At 38.8% G+C, this 16,401-nt stretch overlaps 1 protein-coding gene across 46 annotated transcripts in view; it reads left to right on the top strand.

Annotated features, from left to right (window-relative positions):
- CELF4 (CUGBP Elav-like family member 4) overlaps nt 1–16,401 on the top strand; it is a 688,894-nt gene that overhangs the window by 105,020 nt on the left and 567,473 nt on the right. The window lies entirely within an intron of this gene.

Genomic DNA, 16,401 nt, shown 5'->3' with positions numbered 1-16,401 from the left:
TTTAAAAAAATTAAAACTGGAAGCATTATTTTACTGGAGGAAATTATCTTTTTCTTTTTTTTTTTTCCCCTGCCTAGAAATATTTCTATTTTCTATCATCCACTTTCTGGTAGTCTGTGTGTTCAAACACACACGTAGAACAACTCTCCAGAAAGTCTTTGTCAAAATGCAGGTAGCTGGGGAAGACAATTGGAGTCTTTTCTCCCCAGAAAGACTTCAGTCACAAGGAATTTTCTTCAATAAAATTATGGTTAAAGCAACAGTTAGCAACTAACTTCAGTCACCATATAGGGACTGCACAACTATCTAGTTTCAGATCACATCAATGTACAACTGCTTTCATCTACTTGCACACTCATTCTTTACCTTTGTGTCTACAACTATCCTTATATAGACTGTGCTCAAATTTCCTTCTTGTTCCATTTAAAGAAAACTGCTTTTCTGTAAGTAGGTTTAGCTCTTGAAGCAGGAGCCACGTCAGTGATATACAGAAATCCTAAAACAATAAATCCATAACATCTATCATGCAAACTTAAAACTGTCAGTTCATCCAGTTGCTAAACCTAGATTCACTGTTCTGTGCAACTGAAATGTGAGTTATGTCACACTCCAGTTTCACAAAACAGCAAATCTAGGTTTTGTGTCAATTTGTCAATCCTAATATTACTTTTTAGTCTATGAAGAAAGACACATTTCCAGAATGAACAGTTCATACTGTTTCTCCTTTACTGAAGCAAATAAAACTCCTAACCCTGGCTTCTCCTTAAGACATCTAAGTGCAAGTGAGTCTGTTTCCATCATGTTCACAAAGATAATGCTATTAAGCCATTTTTACACTTCCCAAATGCTGTGCTTCGATACTGATTCTGCATATCTAGAGGAAATCAGCATAACTGTTTTGACTTTGAGGTCTACTAGTCTTTGTTCTTCTTTTTTTCCTTCTCTTTTCTTTTTGTCCTAGCCTAGATAGTATGCTTGATAATGCATAAGTCTCTTGCTAGGGCCTTACATTTGATTTTTTTTTTTTTAATGAAATTATTTTCTTAAGAAAATGCCAATTCAAGACCTTTTCATCTGAGGGATCATAACAGTTTTGGTCATGCATTTATTTGAGACTGAGTTTTTGGATCTGTTAGGAGATTCTGTTCAAATGAAAGAGCCAGAAAAGTAGAAATCAAACCAAACAGGCAGGCATGACATTTGCTTGACATATGGAGCTTCCCTGATACAAATCCTTGCCTTACCTGATTCAAATCAAGTAGGGAACAGATATTACTTTTCTTCTGCCCACCTCAATTTAGTTCCCACTCATCTAATTCTTATTTAATTGAAGACAACATTTGCACATGCACTTCCGTTATTTTCTCCTCTCTATTTTTACAGAAATTATTAATTAATTTCACTGAAATATGAAAGATTTTTTTTTCCGAGTAGATTAAGATATTTATATGGATCATTGAGGCACAGTACAAGACCTGGCTGATTTTAAGAATATAAAAGGTCTTGACATGCTGTAATGAGAGTGGACTGGGAATTTATTGTAGCTGATCTCAGATTTCATTAAGATGTTGTCAGAACCTCAGTTGTCACTTTCAAAACTGATCTTCTTGGTCTTCCTTTAGGTGTGAAAGTCAGATATAGAGAGAAAGTGTAGAAAGAAAATATCTGTCAGAAATTGTCTGTTTGAAGGCTGAAGCAAAGCCAAAATTTAAGAAATCTAGATTCAATACTTGCAGGTGACAGAATGAACTCACTTTTGCCTTGCTATTTTACCTACAAAATGCATATAATTAACCTTCCATCAGAGTTACCCCTTTGATTATCAGACATTTAGAGTTCTCCAGAGTAGGATTTTTCCTTTCATACGCATCTGTGTTTGTGTGCAGTGCTTAGCAGTGATAGCTCCTGGTTTTGACTACATTCCTAGGCATTCCTGTGATGCTGACAAAGGATGATAACTGCTGGGAGAGAAAAGCTTTCTTCCAATATAAGGTGATGGCTCAGGTTGATTCCTGCCTTTCAGAAAGGGACTATCTCTTTCGTCTGTCTCATGATTGACCTGAAAATAAATAAGAGAAGAGTGACATTCTTAGTATTGCTTTTTTTAAGAAAAAAGGGAAAAGAGAATTTCTCTTAGACTCGTGCTATATTTGTCCATAATGTATTTGACATCTGTAATAAAATTTGGGTCAGATATACTTTTCAATAAAAAAAGGCATCCTACAAACAGCCCCATGCTTGTATTAGGGTCATGTCAAGAATAATAGAGACTATTGTCATTGCACTGAACCTCTGCATTGTATTAAGTATTCCTCACTTCTCTGCTCCACTCCAAGATATAATACAAGATGTCTATCATGTTCCATCACATCTCACCAAAGGGCACAGAAACAGAAGATGGCTAGCAGGGGGCAAGGCTCCTTCAAGTTACTGTAGTATCAATGAACATGGGAAAAGGTGACCATATGTGCTTTCCTCTTTCTGGATGAGAATTGCAGGATGGAAGGAAGGCTTTTGACAAAGTGAATTTTATTTTTCTTCTTGCTGTTACTTCATGGATATGGCATGCTGGGTGTTTTGTGAATGAACAGCATCCTGGGGAGAGATGAGGGAAAGACATATTGGCATATTACCCTAGTTTTGACTGAAACAGCATTAATTTTCCTCCTAGTAGCAGGTACAGTGTTACGGTTTGGATTTAGTGCAAGCATAATGATGACATGCTGAAGTTTTAGCTGAAGAACTTTTCAGTTTCTGGTTCTCTGATGATGATGGGTTGCACAAGAAGCTGAAAGGGAGCATGACCATGGCAATTAACCTGAACTAGCCAAAGGGCTGTTCCACACCACAAGATATCAGGGGCAGTACAGAAACTAGGAAGAGCTTACAGGTAGAGGAAGTTCACTGCTCAGGCATTGTTGTGAGTAACTGCACTGGGCATCACTTGGGGTTTTTTTTAGTTGTGAGGTTTTTCCGTTCCTTTTTTTTTTTTCCCCCTTGGTCTTTTTGTTACATGGCTTTTCATTATTGTTATTATTATTATTGTTATTACATTATTACTAAACTGCTCTTATCTCAACCTGCAATTTTTACCTTTTTTTTTTTTCAGCTCTCCTCCCCATCCCACTGGGAGAGGGACGAGTGAGTAAGTGGCTGCCTAGTGCTTTGTTGCTGGGTGTTGAACACATATGAAAGATATGGTCCTAGGTAGCTTTGTATTATCTTCTCAAGGCCTCCTGTGCTGCTCACAGATGCAAAAAACTTTAGGTGTCTGCCTGTCTGCAAAACAGACCCCATTTGTATTGGCTTAGCACTGAGATTGTCTGACACATCTTTATACTGTCCATCCACACCAGAAAAGTCATTGTGATGTTACAGACCAGTACTGATCCCTGACCTATTCACATCTAGGGATGGTTCTTGACCTTGATTGCTTCATATACCTTGCCCTGCTGTTCCTGGATTATCACCCACAGCAGTGTGGTGAGCCAGGAGTCCTGATCTGCTTACCATCTTGTTTATCAGCATCTGTTTCTAGCCCTCAAGAGGACTTTCAGTGTTGAGCCTCAATCAAGCATTATTCGCTTTTGGTGAGACAACTGGAAATAAGGAGGAGAGCATTTACTTCATGCCTTACAAAAGGCTTCAAAGTCAGGTCATGTAGATAAAGGAATCGTTTACTTCAAATTCCATACTCAGAGCTGCTCTGCGATGCTTTTACTGAATCTTTTCCATTTCTGTAGGGTATTTTCTGGGGTATAAATCTGATTCCCTCCAGAGCTGTGACACCTTCACTTCTCTGTCCAAAGCCCAGTTTGTCTTGACCAATGCATAAAAAATTAAATGTCATCTCGGTGCCATGTATTTACACTCTCCTTGCTCTTCCTTCTCTCCTCACCCTTCTTTTTCCAAAGCCTAGTGACATCCTTTGCAATATTTGAGGTGCTAGCATAGATCAAAGTCCTCCCAGGATCAAACAATGTGCTGCATGCAATCCTTACGATTACAAACAAGGTCTTTCACTGACAGAAACACATTTCTGTGCTGCATTTTTCAGCAGCCTATCAGACTTGATTCAAGGGTAGCTTTTGATTTCACAAGGAAACTCTTTTCAGCCCTTCCCCTCCAGATCTTCAGAGGGAGGGTGAGGGGAAAAAAGGCTCAGTCTGACAGAAAATGGAGAACATCCTTCTTGAAACTTTAGAGAGAGATTTAATATACACATCCTGTACATTTTGTTTGTTGTATCAAGCAGATGATAGAGAACTTTAACGGAGAATAAGATTCTTGCTGTTCAAATAGCCCTTCAAGAGAACCTTTGTTGTTTGAAGTGACAGGTGGGCCTAGAATAAGTTTTGAAAGTTGGATAAATGGTTTTCAATACAGAATACTAATTACTGTGGACAACTATTTCCTATGAGTCTTTTCTGCATACAGCTTCAAGGAAACCTTCAAAGAAGATGCATTAAAAATATAAGTATTAATGTACAGTTTTCTGAGTAGCTTGGATCTTTTGTGTTCCATCTCTTGGGTCTTCTGAAAAGCTTTCTGAAAATTTAAGTGACATAGACATTGGAAACTGAATGCAAATAACAATTTTGTGAATCCCATTAGTAGAGGTTCACATTAGTTTCCACTACTTTGAAAACAGTATTTGCTGCACAATTTGGAGTTTTGTTGTGTTTTATTTTTCAGAACACTTGATTAAAAATCCTCATAAAAGTAGTTTAAAAAGACAATTCTGCTTGGACTTTGGAAAAATGAACCTAGCATTTTTTCTTTGTCACTTCCTACACAGTCAGGAAAATGCAGAAGTACATAGTGTAAACAATAAGTAATACTCCTCACCACATTAATGCAAGGAAAATCCATATTTTACTAGGGAAAATAATTGTTGATTACTATTTCTGAATACATAATCCTTATACCCTATAATTTGCATTCTGTTACTAAAAATCAATCAATAAAAAGCTCTTTGTAATAATTAAGTTCAGGGATGTTACTGTTTACTCATAATGTTAGAGTTTGATGTTGCTCTGGTTCATCCTGAAACATAGCAATGGAAAGAAGCACTTACTTATAAGTGGCATACAGATGAAACATATTGCTTTCAAGAAGAAAATTAGAAATTCTCCCTTGATGCCCACTTCATCAGGGTCTATTTATTTACCAGAAGACTCTTAGTTTCATTCCTAGCTAGTATTTCTTCTGTAATTTTGAGCATCCTCTCTTCTTTGGGTACAAGTAGTTGGCACACAGGTCCTCAGAAGATAAGAAAAAATGCAGAGGATATACTCTGAAAAACTGTTTGTCAGGAAGTAAAAGACACAAACGCACTTCAGTCTGTGATTACTTGTTATGGGATCACACACTTGCTGGCTTGCCTCAATGGCCTCTCTTCTGGAGTGTATGAAGGGTAAATAACTGTTAATTTCCCCACTGCATAAAGTGTTTTTTTCTGTCTTGTCTGAGTGAGGAGTTGCTAGTCCCCCTCTGAAGAGTTGTTCCGTTTATTGCTTTGGATGAGACATTCAGGATACAAAGTTCTCTAATCAGCACATACTCAAAGTGAGAAGACGGTGTGCCTTTCTCTCCTGCAGTTAATGCTTCAAATTCTTTCCTCATGTGTCTTGCAAAATAAACTACAATAAGATTTAAATTTCTTTCACAAGAAAAAATCCCCACTGGTCATTTCAGATAGCTGATGTGAAAACTCAGATGCATAGCAGCATCAGATAAAAATTCATAGAATCATAGAATGGTAGGAGTTGGAAGACACCTCTAGAGATCATCCAGTCCAACCCCCTGCTAAAGCAAGTCCACTTAGATCAAGTCACATAGGATTGTCTCCAATTGTTAACATAATTATCAATTCACATTCTTGACTCAGAGTCCAAACTTCTATAAGGCATGAAGTGGTTACACAAAGCAAATAGAAGTGTATGTACCTCAATACAAGGAAGTGTGTGTAATAGAAGGCATAAAGGGATTGGATGTGAACTCCAATGAATTTATCTAAATTTTAACAAATTTGAAATCCAATCTATGGAAGATTATTCAGCTCTGAATCCTAATTTTACCTCCCTGCCTAGTCTCAAAGAAACATATTTGACAGGAAATGTAGAAAAACAGTTTTAGAGGAAATATGAAAGCTAATATAATTATATGGAGTCAAAATGTGACTTTTGGAAGGAATGTTTTCACAGTTTTTCAGATTTTCTGTGAAAATGAGCATTACAGCAAACTTCAAAAATATACTGAAGTAATTTCACACAACGAACACAGAAAACTCATCAAATTCATAGAATCATAGAATGGTAGGGGTTAGAAGGGACTTTTAGAGATTACCTAGTCCAACTCCAATGTATAAGCAAGTTCACCTAGATCAGGTCGCATAGGATCATGTCCAGGCTGGTCTTGAAGACCTCCAAGAAAGGAGATTCCAGAACCCCTCTGGGCAGCCTGTGCCAGGGCTCTGTCACCCTCACGGTGAAATAGTTTACTCTTATGTTTAAGTGGAACTTTTTGTGTTCCAGCTTCATCTCATTAGCCCTTGTCCTGTTGCTAGATACTATAGAACAGAGGGGTGTCCCAACCTCCAGATACCTTTAGATATTTGCAAATGTTAATAAGATCCCCTCTCAGTCTCCTCTTCTCTAGATGAAACAGCCCCAGTTCCCACAGCCTTTCCTCATAAGGAAGATGTTCCAGTCCCCTGATCATCTTGGTGGCCCTGCGCTGGACTCTCTCCAGCAGTTCCCTGTCCCTCTTGAGCTGAGGAGCCCAGAACTGGACACAGAACTCCAGATGAGACCTCACCAGGGCAGAGTAGAGAGGGAGAAGAACCTCCCTTGACTTGCTGGCCACACTCTGCAGTGTTTTAAATGAAAATATCTTTCAAATTAAAATACTGGGTAAAATTCTGATTAAGATTGAAACTTCTTAAAAATAAGTAAAAGAATGATTTACCAGTTATTTAAAAGAAAAAGAGAACTCTCACTAAACAACAATATATTGAGACGTTCTGACACATCTTTCAGTGGAGTAGTGGAAGACTCTAACAGGAAGAGACTGGAACAGGACTCTAATAATAAGACTCTAGATTATGACCCAGACTGTGAATTTGCTCAGCATAGTCCTTAAAGGGCTGGCACAGGAAGTACAGATAACTTTTCACCACACACTTATTCATTACCACAGGCAGATCTTTCCAGTGGTCAGACCTCAAACCGTCCTGCACAACTGAAGTTGCTGAGATATCTTTCTCACTAGGTGCCAATTTCCTTGCCGAAACTCAGGATGTTGAGCTGAGTGAAGTGTTTCATAACACGTGGCATCAGTCACTGTGTGTTGGATAGTTTGGGTGATTCAGGGCTGAGACCACTCTGCTAGGTCTGGTAATGAAACCAGCCTTTGACATGACTGTAATGTCATGAGGAACCAAATTTCTCTGGGGTGGGTAGAAGGCATCATTAACATATTGGAGCCTGTGAGATCTACTACAGAAAGATGATACATACAGTAGCATATGTAGACATAGTGTACACATAGTATATTTGCTCACTACTGAGTCACCGAAGCCTCCACAATCAAGGCTCACCTGTTTAGGACAGTTCAGATCTCCACAAAGTCCTCTTGATACCTGTTTGATGTCATCTCGGAAGTCTACATGATTAAGCACTGTGTAGAAAAACTAGAGGCTTTCTGAAGTTGGCATTAGAGTGCTATTTTGCTTTTCCAGAGGGAAGACCATGAAGAGACTCTTAAGGCTTTGTCTCTTGCTGGTTTGATATCTTTCTGTGGATTAGTCAACTACAAATGACTCAATTCTTTGCAGAGAGCCCAACTTACTACTGGGGAGAGGACCGCAGTAGACGGGATTTTCCTGCAGTAAGTGGGTAGACTTTTACTTAAATGTATATGCAGTATCTGTTTTGTTCTGTTCATGTTGGAACCAATGAAAAAACTTCATCTGAATTCCCTAGAAGTAGATCTAAGTCAATAGCAACATAAACTCCTCTTGTTATGTGAGCTATGCATAGTGTTCATTCTCAGTATGCATGGGAGGAAACGAAAAAGGGCTCAGTGAGCTTCCTTCAAGTCTCACTTATACTAGAGCTCTCTTATTTCCAAGGAAGCTGTTTTTCATGTACTTGGAGGCTAGTGAGAGTTATGCAGTGAGTAGGTGAATACAGTTCTCAGAAGCTGGCTTGGTGGTGGCAGACATGTAAACTAAACTGGCAAATGCAGTCACATGATTTGACTTTCAGATTAAGCTAAAGCAGATGTGATGTTTTGGCATCTCAGTGTTTTTGTGTGAACTCACTGATCTCTTTCTCTTTACCTAGTTATTACCCTTTCCTCTCTCAAAACTTTTGGCATTTAGTACTTTAACTCTAGGTTAGCTGATTTGGTTGTCAAGGGCCAGTGAGAGTGCAAAGTAAATTACAGGCATCCTTATAGAGGTCCAAGGCCATCCTACAGTTTCGTGGGTGTATTCAGCACCAGCTTTTTGCCATGGTTCACTGACTCTTTTAATAATGTAGAGAGCCTTGATGCATTATCCTACAGGCTATGGACAGTTGTCATATGTTGGACTTGAGTAGAAAGGGTAAATTATCACCCATTGGTTTTTCAGTCTTACCTCAATGTACACAAACTGTCTTTGTGCACAACTTTTACGGTGATTGAAGTTATTTGAATATCTGATCTGTACAAACCTGGTTAGTCTGAGCCTGAAAGGATTAATGCTGCATCCTGATACTGTAGAGAAATGCACAGGTGAGGGTTAGGACTTTGTAGTTTAGATCCTTACCTGTAACTATGCTGGCTAGATGATGCTCTCCTCAGGTATCACATAAATGTGGGTAGGCTTTTACTATTCTTTACATCTACAGAGCAGGTATTAACACTTTGAACTCCTGTTCTCACACCTAATAATCCGCCTTGACAGATGACAGTGTTTCTTTTGTCAGTGCTTGTCTGTATTTCCCAGGTGGCCTTCTGCAGGGAGCAACATGGACATAGTATCTACTTCAAGCACCTAAATACAGACTACTGTATGTTATCTGGAAATGAAAGATTCAAGCCAGACTTTCAGACAAGCACTCCATGGGAGATGGAAATAAAGCACTGGGACTTCAGCATTTCTCCTTGTGCTTAGCAACTTCAAATTCTAATCATTCCTGTTCTGTAGTAAATAGAAGCAGCAAACCCATCTGCTAATTTAGTTCCCAATGATCCTGGGAGAAAATACAACCCTGTCTTGGGACTTGAGCTTTTAAGTTTGTTCCTAGATTAACTACTAAAAATGTGAATGACACTGGGCAAATAATTTTGCCTCTGTGAGGCTTGGGCTTTAAAAAGAAAGGAAAAGCTCTTGAACTTTTTGTAAAGTGGTGTGGAAAGATCAAATATTTATTACAAGGTCCATTGCCTACTCTGCACAGGAGAAGTCATGGTGTTTTTTTCTTAACCATTTCACTATTGTCAGATGCTGGCAAGAACTGCTAAAACACCAACTGTTTTCCCACCTCTTGGCTTTTAAAAGCTGTAAGCTCTTAAAATAAATTTGAAAAACACCAACCAAGCAAAAACCTGAATTTATCATCACCTGGTAGGTCTGGATAGGGCTATTCATGAGAACAATCCAAAGGCCTTCACCTTGACTTCCCAACATAGTCTGATGTGATTTTAATCTGATTATTAGACTCTTGGTACATCTTGCAAGCTTGTAAAAGATACATTGCTGGCAGAAACATTTTTGTTACTGGGAAAACTTTTTGTTGTTGTTAATGTATATGTTACTTGCCATAAATACTCATCTGAGAGGCAAAGGTCATTTGGTAGCTGCTTAGCAGCTTTACTTTCTGAAATGAAACTAGAGTGTGTTGGATCTACAGCAGAAAGCAGGGGGTGAAAAACAGATAAGGAAAGAACTATTGCTTGCCATTGCTGCAGTCAGATTACTTTCTGGCTTTTTTTATCTTGGTATTGTGTTTCATTGTTTTTCACTTTGTTGTTTGTTTGTTTTTTTCCCCTCTTAATGTTCAGGTTCCAGTAAGTGGTGCAGAGAAGATAGGCTTGGTAACAAAGCCCCCTGTGTTTATTTACAGGGCTGAATAGTATAGAGTGTGGCATTAAGGGATGCACTCCCAATGCCATGACCTTCTCCTGTGCCAGCCCAGGGGATTTATCTGCAGAGCAGTAGGTGCAAATCTGGGCTTGTTTACTAGGCTAACCACAACAATTTGGTAACCAAGGGCAGTAGGTAATCAAGCCTTGACTTAGGAATTTTATTGTGTGTACAAAAAGATCAAATTGAGATTCTGGCATATGCTCAGTGTGTAACTTAAATGCACCCTGAATAAAACAGCAATTCAGCCCCCATGATCCATTCAGTTTTCAGTCTACTTCTGTGAAGTAGAGCCTGCAAAAGCTCGTAAGTCTTTAGAAACCTCAGTGGCCTGTGTCATATGGTAAGTCAGAGTAGGTGATACAGCAGCACCTAAACTTCTAAACTCACTCTAAACTTCTTTAGTTTATTTAGGCCATTAGTTTATTTCTCTCTAGATCCATCTAGCTTCAGTATAGGACGACCTTGTTTCCAAATCTGGCACAAAGTTGTTTTGAGGTCAATATTGGGACAAAAATGTTGCCATTGTTATAGCCAACAGATCTGTGTTGTTCTTGGTTCTTGAATGGTATTCACTTCAACTGTATGAGGATTCCATCACATAAATGTATATACATACATATTTATATACACATATATATGCACACACACACACACACAAATAAACTACACCACTCTTCTTCCTCAAACCAGAAGAGTCCCAAATTAGTCATTAAGAACAGATTTTCATAAAAACATTTCGGAGAAGATAGGGGTTTTGGTCATGAAAACAGGTGTCATTATCAGCAGAAACACAGCTGCCAGAGTAATAGCATCTCCTAGCTACAGGACCATCACCTTCCAGCATTGAGCAGAAAGTGACCTGTGACACATGACTATAAGAGCTACCTGTGTGCAGGATTTATATTTTAGTCAAGTTCACTGCTAAAATAATGGAAAAAAATAGCAAACTTTTTCTTCTTCTGGAAAGCACTGAAATGTTTTCTAAAACAATATGGCTTTCAGCATATTTCTTATTGTGATGGTGTCTCAGATTCAGGACAGTATTTGGACCAAGAAGTTCTGTTTACACTGTTTTGATGACATTGGGGATTAAAAAACAATAAATAAACCTGCTCTGAGACTAATAAAAAGCTCTTTTCTAAAATCACATCTAATCACTGCAGTGATATTTCTTCTTTGGAATTGTCAGTCACTTCACAAGAGAGAAATGCACTTCAAAACCCTGAAATGTTTGTTAAATGGAGTGTTCTTATTCTGGCCAGCTGTGGTATTGGGTGGACACACAGATGATCTCTACCAGACTGACATTGGCAGGCAGTTCTTGGTGTTGCACAGCTAAGCTGATGACCATAAGGAAAACTCTCCCTGTAGGCGACCTGGACTTTTGTCTCTGTAGCGTAACGAATGAGCTCTGCCTAACTCTCAGGTTGGGTAGAAAGCTTACCCCAACTTTAATTACTACTTCACAATAAGGAAGTGAATACCTGCTTCATAAGATGGCGTTTTGTAACTGTGAGTATGATTCATCTACCCTAACTTCAGATGGAATTTGTGTTTTAAATGTCTGGGTTTTTTTCTACAGTCATTAGAGAACAGTAGTTGAATATGGCCAGTTAACTCACCTATTCTTTTCCATTGAATCTAGACCAGCAACTTAGGCTTCCTGAGCAATGTTTAATGAAAGTGTTCTAACAACATGGCTTGTGAATTAAATCTGATCTCTTCTTCCCATGCAAATCAGCAGCCAATTCTCCAAAATGAAGCTAGTCAGAAAGTGAATTTTCATCCTATTAACTCACATGCTTAGAAGATTATTCTGCTTTTATAAGCTCATCACTGTCTTTATTAAACTATTTATCTGAAGCAACTTCATATTTTCTTTTAGGATAAACTGGAGATAATGCAATGTGCTTCTTTTAACTTTCAAGGTTAACTTATCTAATTATCTGTGTGTGTTTATTTAAATCCTTTTGAGCACTAGGCCCTTGTAGGTGGCTGCTTTGTTTTCTACCAACAGGAAATCTCTTAAAAGGAGATGATGCTGCTCAGTGAGTCTTCTTGTAAAAGGGATTTTCTAATAATATATGAATTTATGAAGACAAATAGATGATTTCTTTTTACTTCAAAAATTCACAAATAACTATTTTTTTTTCTTAAACTGAGAGGGCCAAATGACATCTACTTTTACTGTGTTAAAGGATTATCCATATTCTACAAAGGTGTCAGATATCAGCACCTTAGGTCAGAGCTTTTGACAGACATTTTGACAGACATGTCAGGAAAGATTTTTAGTATTTGTGAGTTATTATTTTTGCAAAGCCTCTGAATTATGAAAACTTGGAGACTTCATGGGTCACAGGACTAAACTTCTGCTTCTGGTTGAATGATTGCAAGTTTTTTGTTGTCCTGTTGCTGTATGCCTAATAATTTGAGGAAAAGAAACACATACTCCTGCAGATATCTAGAAAACATTTGAGTAAAACTGAAAGAAGGGGGATATTTTTTCTCTATCATTTCTTACATCATGATGACAATAACCTCTTCTAGCTTTACATGGTCAAACGAAACCTAATTCTAACCACAAGTATAATTTTTACCTTGTTTTCTTGCCTTTCACACACCTGAGTTCTTCAATGTTGAACAATCTCCTACAATAACTAATCTAAATGTTCTACTTATATTCTATTGTGCAACCACTTGGTATAAACATCAGATAGTAAACCAGCTTTTGTAAGTAGAACACAGAGATCCAGCTACCTTGCTCATGGGTTTAAGTTGCATGGAGTACTGTGTTGGGAGATCTTATTAGCTCAGGTTCAGAGTGAATGTTGCCAAACTGCCTCCAGATCAGACCAGGATCTCTTGAACTTTCAGCTCTGGAATTATCTTGAACAGAGTTATCTTGTGCTTGACTGCTCCTGACGTAGAATCACCCAGCTCCCCAGATTTTCTTAGAATCATAGAATGGTAGGGTTTGGAAGGGACCTTTAGAGATCATCTAGTCCAACTCCTCTGCAGAGGCAGGTTCACCTAGATCAGGTCACATAGGAAAATGATCAGGTGGATCTTGAAGACCTCCAAGGAAGGAGACTCCAGACCCTCCCTGGGCAGCCTGTGCCACTGCTCCCTCACCTGAACAGTAAAATAGTTTTTTCTTATGTTTAAATGGAACTTTTAGTGTTCCAGCTTCACCCCATTACCCCTTGTCCTGTTGATAGATGCTATGGAAAAAAAGGATGTCCTAATCCTCTGACATCTACTATTATTTAGATATCGGTAAATATTAACGAGATCCCCATGCAGTCTCTCTTCTTCAGACTAAACAGCTCCAGTTCCCACAGCCTTTCCTCATAAGAAAGACACTTCAGTCCCCTGACCATCTTGGTAACTCTGAACTGAACTCTTTCCAAAAGTTCTCTGTCCCTCTTGAACTGAGGAGCCCAGAACTGGACACAGTACTCCAGATGAGGCCTCACCAGGGAAGAGGAGAGGTGGAGGAGAACTTCCCTTAACCTGCTGGCCACACTCTTCCTGATGCATCCCAGGATGCCATTGGCTTTCTTGTCCACGAGGGCATATTACTGTCTCATTTTTCAGGGCCAGTTTGGCTGCAGTAAGCTTTTCTACTAATAACTGTGCACTCTTAATATTCATCTTATTAATGAATTACTCTGTTCCTCCTACACAAAGACACCTTTACTAAACAGACAGAGACTCATTTGCTCTGTTTCCTGAGTGAGCATTTGCTCAGTGGCCCTGCACATCCATCTTATCTTTTGGGAGCTTTGTTCACTTTAGCAGAGAGGATATCTTGCTTCACTTAAGCACCTGTCAGTGATAAACAGGAGAGAGACAGGTGCTAATCTCCCTGGGTCTGCCATTCCCCAGGGAAAGAGCCCATTTGATCATAGATATGAATTACTGATGGATTGCTACTGATGACACATCTCACCAGAAAGGGAATTGGCAGAAGCCCTTCTCCAGTTTGGGATGTATGTAAAGCTTGGTTAGCTGGGACACTGTAGAATAAGCTGCAGCTAATAGTTGTGCTTCGGCTAGCATGTAAAACAGCATTGGTTTCAGATAGAGTTGTATATATGGAAGGACTTACTTTTCCTGATCCTGGTTATACTCAAACTGGCCTTTTATAGGCTGTCAAAACACAGACCCGAGCTCTGAAGTCTTTCGTTGGATTATATGTGGTCTTTACTTGAGCAGAGCCTGCACTAAGCAGACAAAATCTAAATAAGGCTGTCAAGGCTTTGACCTAGAGTATTTACTCATACAAGTCCCAGTGAGAATTGCAGACTTAATACTATGTTGCGAATGTAAGTGTTTCAGTGCATTCTCTTGTGCTCTGACAAAGTTAATTGTCTAATCTTGACACCAAATGCCCTGTACTTTTTTAAGAGGTTTATGCATAAGACTAATTATGTCCTGTTAATTTGGTTGCTAGCAGATTTCTGCTTTTAACATTCATTGGATTCTGGAACTGAACAGGGTGGCATTTTCATGTAACTAGTGTAAGGGCTGTGAACTGGATGCTAAAAGACAGAGACAGCAAATATCAGTGGAATACTCTGAAAGAGGAGGAGAGTATTAATTCCCTCAACCTTTGTCCTGGTCACCAGAAACACTAGAATGCCTGGTCCACAAGTGTGCTGCATAGAGAAATTTTGCCAGTGTGTAAATTCTCTCTTCATATAGCTAGAATGTAGAAGTGAAGACTATCATTTCTGGTAACAATGTGCAAGTGCAAGACGAAAGTATCCAAATGTAAGGCAGGGGCAGAGGAGGACAGGTTGGGACAGACTAATTCCTTCAGCGTACTTGAAATTTCAATTGTATCTAATGCATTGGAGACACACTTATAACTGTGATGTCTTGGCATTTAAGCTTTAGAATGAGACAGACTTATAAGTTATCTAAGTTCTTGATGACATATGTAGTCTGTCATAGCTTAAGTTTCTCGGTATCTGAGCAAAGCCCTTGCAGTTTCTGGAGATGATTACCCATATTCTTCCTTCTTCCAGTTTTCATCAGTATCTGTAACTGGCAGAGAGAAAGGGGGCTTTGCACAGACTGTGCTTTTGTTCTCCCTCTAGAAAGTGCTGTGGAAAGCTAATTAACTTTGTACCAGAGGAACTTTACTGTACCTTTTCCCCAAAGTAGCAATTTCTCAGTAGCATAATGAATAAATGACTGGGCACCTACCTGAATTTCCTAAATGAAAAAAAAAAAAAAGTGGTGGTGGGAAAACTGTTGTGGGAATCAGATTTGTCTGTCAGCAATTGGTAGGTGTTTAGTGGGGCTGCTTTGTCAGAGGTCCTGCTGGGTTAAGATGATGTTTATGATGTCATTCCTATCTTACCTGAAATGTATGTCAAAGATTTTAAGACAACATCAAAATAATATGTTGCTTTGACAGTAGAGGAAAGTGACTGCCCAGATGTTTTTTTATTTAAAAAATGTTTAAGTAGATCAAAGCATCTGTAATTATTTTTCATTAGTAGCTGAAAAAAAATACATTAGGATTTTGCCAGGACAGTCTCTGATTTGTAGTTTAGGAAATGGCAGGCCGTAGGCTCATCACATAACACTTACAGGATGTTTAATCCTGGGTTTGGGAGTGATGGACCCTGATCTTGAGTTTCCACCTAAAGTTCCCTGGGACTTGAAGTTCAGCTTTGAAACAAGGGTTGTTCTCAGCAGTGTGATGCAGATCTGAGGCAGTTGGTCTTTACTACTGATCTGAGACCTTCGGACAGCAGGCCAACATCTTTCTGAAACACAAAGCAACCAAAACAAAGCAGACTCCTAAGGAAAAAAAAAAAAAAGGTAGAAAATGAATTTCATAGGAGCTCCTGTGACACTATAGGCCTGGTTGTTAATAGGATTTGTGAACGTGTAGTCTCTGAAATGACGGCTCTTTATACGACAATTTCCCAGCTGGCATAGAAATCAGGCTGTTAACAGACCTATTTTGATTAGAAGGAAAAAAAAAAAAAAAAAGAGAGAAATCCAGGTGCCATTACTAAGGTATTAGGATCCCAGATTTTATTAAAATCTAGGGGATGAGACGGGAAGAATGTTTTTTTTCCCTCTGAGACACTGTAGTGTCTTGTCTGCGAAGTTATCACCAAGCACCTGTGAGCTCTTTAGAAACTGTAGGAACAGCTTTATCTGAGCAGGGAAGTAAAAAAAGTATATATGTTGATGGATGTATAGCCAAGGTGATTTTTTTAAAGGAGCAGGTATTGCAT

Source organism: Colius striatus, chromosome Z (genome assembly GCF_028858725.1).
Source record: "Colius striatus isolate bColStr4 chromosome Z, bColStr4.1.hap1, whole genome shotgun sequence".
NCBI lineage: Eukaryota > Metazoa > Chordata > Aves > Coliiformes > Coliidae > Colius > Colius striatus.
This window is presented reverse-complemented; position numbering and strand designations above follow the sequence as displayed.